Here is an 8583-nt window from a genome sequence, read left to right as displayed (position 1 = left end):
AGCAGGTAGAGCAGCCCTCCAGAGACCCGTGATTGAAAGTGACGGAGGCCAGGTCTACCGATTCGTCTTAACGGTGGGTAGATCAGCTCCCCAGCAAGCTGGACTAGGAGCAATTGAAAGTAATGTAGGCCAAAACTGCCAATTCTTAACTGTGGGTAGAACAGCCCTCCAGAAAAAGAGGCTAGCAGCTATTGAAAATGGAGGCCAGGTCTACTGATACTTCTTAATGGTAGGTGTGCCAACCCTCTGGAGAACTGGTTAATTGTGATTTAAAGCACCTGGCCACGGGAGAGCTGGTTCCAAGAGGGGGAAGACCAGAGGCGTATCTAGCCCAGTGCAAACTCTGAGTTTCCGCCCGCCTTCCCCTACCACAATCAAACAACATTTTTTGGTACCATGTCTTCAAGTCAGTGTAAAGTGGATGTCAGGGGAAGGAGGAGGGGTGTGGGGGCAATTTTCCATGCCCCCCCCCCATGACTAAATGGCTGCAGCCCGGGGACATTGGACTCCACATGTCCCCCTGGGTGGTACACTCCCTTTTGGATTTGGGGGAGGGGCTCAATTTCAGTGCTTGGCCTGGGTACCATTTTCTGTAGATACACCCCTGCAGAGTGGTGACTGTGCCATTATAATGCATGAGCCATTGGCTTTTGCATCCCTGTTCTCCCAGTAGGGGCCAACCCGTTGCTCTAGCTCCATGGTGGCGAACCTTTGACACTCCAGATGTTATGGACTACAATTCCCATCAGCCCCTGCCAATTGGCCATGCTGGCAGGGACTGATAAGAATTATGATCCACTCTTATCTGGAATATAAGGGTCGCCACCTACTATGTAACCTCCATGCTCAGAATGGGTTGACCCAGTAAGGGGTGGAGACTCAAAGCAGCAAGAGGCTGCAGAGCTCATGTAGTTTGGAGGAGACAAGGCTACCAGACTCGGACCTTGATTGGTATAAGCCTTTAACACCTTGTTAAGGTAACTGCAATGTTGTTGGGAACTAGTGGGAAGGTAGTTGTTTATTTTGCTATGGTGTAAATGTTGGAGTTTATTGTTTCAGGGTTTCTTTTTATGTCTGTAATGGGTGAGAGTTCTCCTGGAAACCTTCATCATGTTGAATCCTGTTCATCAAGCCCTTGGAGTCTTCAGGAGCCAACCCACTAGCAAAGAAGAATTGGACTTGGCAGTATCAGCAGACTGTCACTAGAAGGACTTGAAAATGCAACCTGAACAGGACTTTGAAGTGTGATGTTGAATGTTGATGTTTGATGTTATATGTTAAGAAAGTAAACCAATTTTGTTTTTAAATGTTGTTGTTGCAAACTCATTCCAAGTTCTGCCCCACAGAACCCACAGTTAGAGGTTACACTTGCTGGACCTTTTTCCTTTTTTAAAAAAAAAATGGCAAATGTCATATTGCTGCAATGGTATATCAACTTAACAGTAAGTTGTCTGAATTCCCAGCTTTCATTTCAAAGTCTCTACGCCTTTGCTATCGGGGAGACTGGTCTTTCCTCTTATGCACAGAAGGAACTTGTTCTGAAAAACAGCCGCTGAGCATGCAAAGCGAGCATTGCGCACATTGTTATAATGTATTGTCGAAGGCTTTCCACGGCCGGAATCGCACAAGGGTGCTGTGTGGTTTTCCGGGCTGTATGTGGCCCGTGTTCTGGCAACATTCTCTCTGACGTTTGCTTCAGAGGATCTGAAGATGCCAGCCACAGATGCAGGCGAAACGTCAGGAGAGAATGCTGCTAGAACACGGCCATACAGCCCGGAAACCACACAGCACCCCATTGTTATAAGGGTATATCAATATAACGTTACCAATGGAGGAGAGAATGGCTGCCATGCAGGCAGGAAAATCTAGACTTTCTACATGGCAGATACTCTGGCTTTACTGCAGCTTTCCCCAAAAGTCCAAAGCAAAGCAGGTTTAAGGAAGACTAGGGGACGGGGGATGGGGGTGGGCAGGAGCCAGGAAATTCCCTGGATGTTGCACCGGGATGTTGTGGGGAAGCAGGGGGAAAATCTAAGTTTTTATTTATTTTATTCATCTTTCATCCTGTCCTATCCCCTTAGGGCTACTTCCCAACAGTATTAAACTCGGGGCTAATAAGCCATGTGGAAATGGGCTTGGTTGTAGAGGGTCAGAAATGGCTCTCGCTCCTTTAATTGGGAGGAGGCCTTACTTAAGAACATCAGAAAGAGCCAGCTGGATCAGACCAGAGTCCATCTAGTCCAGCACTCTGCTACTCACGGCCCACCAGGTGCCTTTGGGAGCTCACATGCAGGAGGTGAAAGCAAGGGCCTTCTGCTGCTGCTTCCAGAATCCCTCTGTGGCCACCCTTTTTGGCCCCGGTTAATTCGGCTAAAAGATAACCCGGCTTGCAAAGAACCTGGCCGTGCATGAAAGTTCTCGGCGGAAAGAATAACTTTGACCTGTGGCCACGTTTTAGAAAGTGAAATAGGTAACCCATTATGAGATTCTTTCTCAAATGCCGCTCTCGTTTGATCTCTGCAACCTTCCCTTTCCCGTTAAACCAGACTCGCTTTCGTTTACAGTTCGGGTTCTGCTGCGCTTTGGTTTCTTCCTGTTCTTGGGTGCTGCCCCAACCGTGTGTGTTTGATGCCTGCTTCCGCAACGCCGGTCCTCCAGTGGTCAACGTTCTAGCATTGCTAGCGAAGGAAAGGAAAGGGTTCCGCACGTGCCCATTGAGATCAGAGCGCAGACAATTTAAGACTGCGATTCAAGGTTTCCCGACTTGTTCCATTTTTGCAGTTTTCACGTTGCCAAGCTGGCTAGTAACTTTTTGTTTGTGGACTGACATCGCTGGCTCATTCCGCACATGCAGAATAATGCACTTTCAAACTGCTTTCAGTGCTCTTTGAAGCTGTGTGGAATAGCAAAATCCACTTGCAAACAGTTGTGAAAGTGGTTTGAAAACGCGTTATTTTGCGTGTGCGGAAGGGGCCGCTGGGAAACTTTCCAGGGCACCGTGCCTGTCAGATTCTGGCAGAGGCTGAAGCAGCATCCTGGTGGATTGGGGTCGAGGGGAGGGTGTGTAGGTGATTCTCTGCCCCCCCCCCCACATGACTAGCTGACGTGCGCCCGGGAACATGTAACCCTCACATGTCCCCGTGAGCTCTCTGCTCCTGGGTTCTGGTCTCTCGAGTCTGCCCTGGAATGGGGCTTGCATTAGCCACAAAAAGAAGAACCCATCTAATCCAAATCTGCATAATTGGCACAAAAAAGAAAAACGTGATTAAAAAAATAAACATATATTGAACAGTGAAACAGATATAACAGCAATCCTTAACAACACAAAGAGGTGGGGTAGAAACTGTTGACAGAGAGGAATTTTTCTCTCTTTCTCACAATACTAGAACCAGAAGGCATCCATTGAAAATGCTGGGGGGAAGAAGTAGGACTAATAAAAGGAAACACTTCTTCACGCAACGTGGGATTGGTGTTTGGAATATGCTGCCACAGGAGGTGGTGATGGCCACCAACCTGGATAGCTTTAAAAGGGGCTTGGACAGATTTATGGAGGAGAAGTCAATCTCTGGCTCCCAATCTTGATCCTCCTTGATCTCAGATTGCAAATGCCTTAGCAGACCAGGTGCTCGGGAGCAGCAGCCGCAGAAGGCCCTTGCTTTCACCTCCTGCATGTGAGTTCCCAAAGGCACCTGGTGGGCCACTGCGAGTAGCAGAGAGCTGGACTAGATGGACTCTGGTCTGATCCAGCAGGCTCGTTCTTATGTTCTTATGTGATACAATACAACGCAATAAAGTGAAAATCGGCATTGGCTTGCATTCCAAGAGGACAGGGGAAGAATCGGAATGCAAACACTTAAAAAAAAAACCCACACAAATCTATGGCACTGAATAGCTGTGGCTGTGAGCTAGGAAAGCTGACACTGACATGAATGCTGTGAGTCTTGAAGGCACGCCTAGATGTTTGTTTCCCTTTCCTACAACAAGCACTTTCCTAACCCTTTGCAACCATGGTCGCCCCCCCCCCCAGCTCTCAACTGCTGCTTCATTTTTCAGTTTTATTTCCTCCTCCCCCTCCCTCTCGGCATCTGTTGCCACTACATTTTTTGCGAACAATAATTCTCCGGAGCGAAGCTCTGCCTGGTTCCCACCCCTGAACGCAAACAAAGTAGCTAGGAAACGGCTCCGAAACCGGATCTCTAGCAGAAATCCCGTGAGATTACCTAGCAAGCAGCTTGTAGGAAATGCCTCCCCGCCCTCCTTGAGGGAGCCAAGATTTCCCTTATTTCTTTCCTTTCTGCCCTTCAGTCGACCCTGGAGTGTCTCTCATAAGAAACAGCAGCTTTCATGAAGGCTAGTGGGCAGATGTGCGAGTCTCAACCGTTGCATAGCATCAGCCCAGGTGAATCAGTCATAGGTTCCTCGTTTTAATTGTAATGAAACAAACACACCCATAAGAGCCGGCGTGATGTAGTGGTGAAGAGCAGGTGCGCTCTAATCTGGACAAGCGGGTTGGATTCCCCGCTCTGCCACTTTTATCTGGGGAACCGGGTTAGCTTGTGCACCCCAACACACGCCAGCTGGGCTAGTCACAGTTCTTCAGAGCTCTCTCAGCCCCACCCACCTCACAGGAGCAGCAGTGGTGTAGGAGGTTAAGAGCTCGTGTATCTAATCTGGAGGAACCGGGTTTGATTCCCAGCTCGCCGCCTGAGCTGTGGAGGCTTATCTGGGGAATTCAGATTAGCCTGTGCACTCCCACACACGCCAGCTGGGTGACCTTGGGCTAGTCACAGTTTCTCAGAGCTCTCTCAGTCCGACCTACCTCACTGGGTGTTTGTTGTGAGGGGGGAAGGGCAAGGAGATTGTAAGCCCCTTTGAGTCTCCTGCAGGAGAGAAAGGGGGGCTATAAATCCAAACTCTTCTTCTTCTTTCAGCCCCACCCACTTCACAGGGTGTTTGTTGTGGGGGGACGGGGAAGAAGCTCTTAGCCACTATGCCCGTGGTGGTGAACCTTTGGCACTCCAGATGTTATGGACTACAATTCCCACCATCCCCTGCCAGCATGGCCAATTGGGGCTGATGGGAATTGTAGTCCATAACATCCGGAGTGCCAAAGGTTTGCCACCACTGCACTATGCCACTGCTGCTCTCTTGACAGTATAAGAAGGGAAAAGGGCCAAGGAGGAAGCAACCGATCATCCGTTCCTAGAGCTGGGGAACAGTGGGGATTGTGAGGGAGTGGCAGCTGGAGAGACATTCTCCCGCACTTCTGAGGCTTCAGGGGAGACAGAGGGGCTGGAAGGCCCCGCTGGGGGACAAGGGGGGAAGGCGACCGCACCCCATGCTCCGAGGTCCCCCTTTCCCCCAGCTTCTATCCTCGACCCTCAGGAGTTTCCCAACCTGGATCTGGCAACCGTAGGTGCGTCCGGTGCACAGGTGGGATCTAGCAGGTTCTCACAGGTTCCCGAGAGTAGGTTACTAATTATTTGTGTGGGCCGAGAGGGGGTTACTAATTGGTGATTTTGCCACGTGATTTTGGCCTTAGTTATGCCCCTCCGGAATGCCCGGCCACACCCCCGTCGTGCCCCCTTGGCGCTACGCCACAGTTTGAATCCCACCACCAGGGGAACCTGTTACTAAAAATTTTGGATCCCACCACTGGTCCGGTGTAACAGCTAGGCTTTTAACTGAGTCCACAACGGACTGCTGAACCCTTCAGGTGCAGGGTACGTAATTCCCTTCAAGACTTCTGCCAGCACCCCCTCTGCCAGAAATCATTTCCAAATTGCTCAGCCTTAGCGTCTTGGCTCAGGGCCAGCCAGCAACTGCCTCCTCGGGTGTTCTAGACCAAAGAAATGTGGGGCTGGATATCACCGGCATATTGGGCGCATCGAACTTCAAAGCCGCACACGATTTCTCTCGAGGACTTGAGATAAAGATTAAGCGGGCTGGGGAGATAGGCAGAACCCGTCGGGACAAGTCCCACGCTGATAACATCTGTTCCAGTCACAGAATCTGAGTTCGCAGAGTGCTCTAGGAGGGAACTTGTTTTTCCGCCCGCTGTTTGTAAAACAGACACACCACCGAGCCCCAAAGATGCTACATGATCAGTTACCTCAGGCTAACACTACGTGTCTTGCTTTAACCGGCTTTCCCCCTCCTTAGCAGTTGCCCCGGCCCTCTGATTAATCCCTGGGAAGCATAAACGTCCTGTGAGCAGGACTGAATTAATGTCATTCTGACAGTGAGTTTGCCAAGGTAACTATTCCACAGACCAACTCAGACTCGTCCTTTGCAGCCTGAAGAGGAAGACACTTGAATCCAGTTCTTATTTAAGGGTCGGGGGAGGTCTTCCCTGGTCTATCATATTTGGGTCTCATTATTCTTCCAAGGTACTCAGTTTAGCATACAGGGCGATTCCGCACACGAGTAAAATAGGTTCGACCCAGTTCCCTGAGAAGGGTACCGACCTAGGTCGAAGCCATTGTTGTTCCCCACTGCAACCAGCTTGATCCCAGCTCGGAGGGCGAAATCATCCTGTGCCTCTTCGCCGCTCCGTTCCGATTGGCTGCTGTTCTACGGCCATGTTCCGTCTATCCCCACACACGTTATTAAAAAAACTGCCACAGGAATGGAGGGACGGAGGTGGCGTTTTTTGATTGGCCAGCTGTACGCATGCCCGAAACACTCGGCTGTGATTGGCTGAATGGGGGACTCCTGGCACCAGAGATTCCGCACTTTACCGGAATTGAGCTGAGTTCGAGCGTGGGTCCCTGAAAAAGTAGTAGTTCCCAACTGGAGTCGGAAATTTGACCGTTACACAGGGAGAAGCTGGTACAAAACCACGTCGATCCCAGTGGTTGTGCGGAGCACTTAGGTCGAACGCAGCTCGAACTTAGGTCGATAACGCAAGTGCGGAATCGACCACAGTGTTCTTTTCCACATTCCTTTTATCTGTACAACAACCCTCTGGGGTAGACCTGGCCAAGAGGGTAGCTGTGGGTCACTGGGTGACCTTTGAGGGTGTCAGGAACTGCGCTTGGCGATTGAAAGGCATTCCTAGCTTAATGGATTTGTAACCATTCATATTGACAGAGATGGCATCTGGTGTACTTTTGCTTTCATGCGTTTGCTATAAGCAGAGGCGTATGGGGGGGAAACGGCACACAGGGACAAAACCTCCTTCGGGCACCCCCTCCACGGATCAAGGAGCCCCGCCCGCTGTGGGTCTCAGAGCCCTGCCCCCACACAGCCCCACCCCTGCCCACACCATCGGGGATGCTTCATTGCCTTTCAATAAACTACTGATCAAGAATCCAGAGTCTGTTTATTGGCTAATGGTCCAAGACCTAGCAGTGGGTGAATACATATGAATGCGGATCTCCTGAACTGCCGTCTGACCAGTGGTGGGATCCAAACATTTTAGTAACAGGTTCCCATGGTGGTGGGATTCAAACTGTGGCATAGTGCCAATGGGGCTGGGTGGGGCACAGCGGGGGTGTGACCAGGCATTTCGGGGGCGGGGCATTCCTGGGCGGGGCTGTGGCAAGGACGCAGCTGCTGCGCCGGTCCTTGGGCGGGAAACAAATGCACGCAGGCGCAGGGTGCCACGCACGCCGGTGCACCTCCTGCTAGACTGCTTCAAGTTCTGCGCGCTACTGCTGAGAGGAGGGGCGTAACTAATGCACAAATCTCGTGGCAAAATCACCCATTAGTAACCCCCTCTCGGCACACACAAATAATTAGTAACCGACTCTCGGGAACCTGTGAGAACCTGCTGGATCCCACCTCTGCATCTGACCCTTTTTAACCCAGATCTCATGAATCAAATTCCAGCCCTCTAGTCACCGCCCCACACTGGCTATATCCAAGCCCTAGGTCGAAAGGTTGCAAACACAACTGATCGTATATTGAGCCAGCATGGTGGAGTGGTTCAGAGTGGGGGACTCTTATCTGGAGAACCAGGTTTGATTCCCCGCTCCTCCACACGAGTGACAGACTCTTGTGGTGAACTGGATTTGTTTCCCCGCTCCTCTGTATGAAGCCTGATGGGGTGACCTTGACCAGTCGCAGTTCTCTCCGAATTCTCTTAGCCTCACAAGGTGTCTTTTGTGGGGAGAGGAAGGGAAAAGGAGTTTGTAAGCTGCTTTGAGACTCCTTACAGGAGAGAAAGTCGGGGCATAAAAACCAACTCTTCTTCTTTACCAGCCTTCCCCGAGACAAACGGAGGGTGTTGTTCCCTGGTAGTTGGAGGACATTTGCTATGGTTTTGATTCAATTCCACAACATTTTGCTGTGGTGATTGATGGGCACCCTAAATGGGCGCGTGAGTCTGGAACGCTGTCTGCTACAAAATAAGATGCTTGCACATGGCCTGTGAAGAAAAATATTGCATTGTTCCAGTGGTGGGATCCAAAAATTTTAGTAACAGGTTCCCTCACCAGCCCCCCCTCAGCAAAGGGGGCAGAGGCGTACCTAGGCAAACTTGAGCCCTGGGCAAAACCTGAGTTGGATGCCCCCCCCCATGGACAGCCACCCCACCACGACCCCCCCAAATATTTTTTGCACCAGGTCATTTCTAAATCA

Source organism: Sphaerodactylus townsendi, linkage group LG11 (assembly GCF_021028975.2).
Source record: "Sphaerodactylus townsendi isolate TG3544 linkage group LG11, MPM_Stown_v2.3, whole genome shotgun sequence".
Lineage (NCBI taxonomy): Eukaryota > Metazoa > Chordata > Lepidosauria > Squamata > Sphaerodactylidae > Sphaerodactylus > Sphaerodactylus townsendi.
This window is presented reverse-complemented; position numbering follows the sequence as displayed.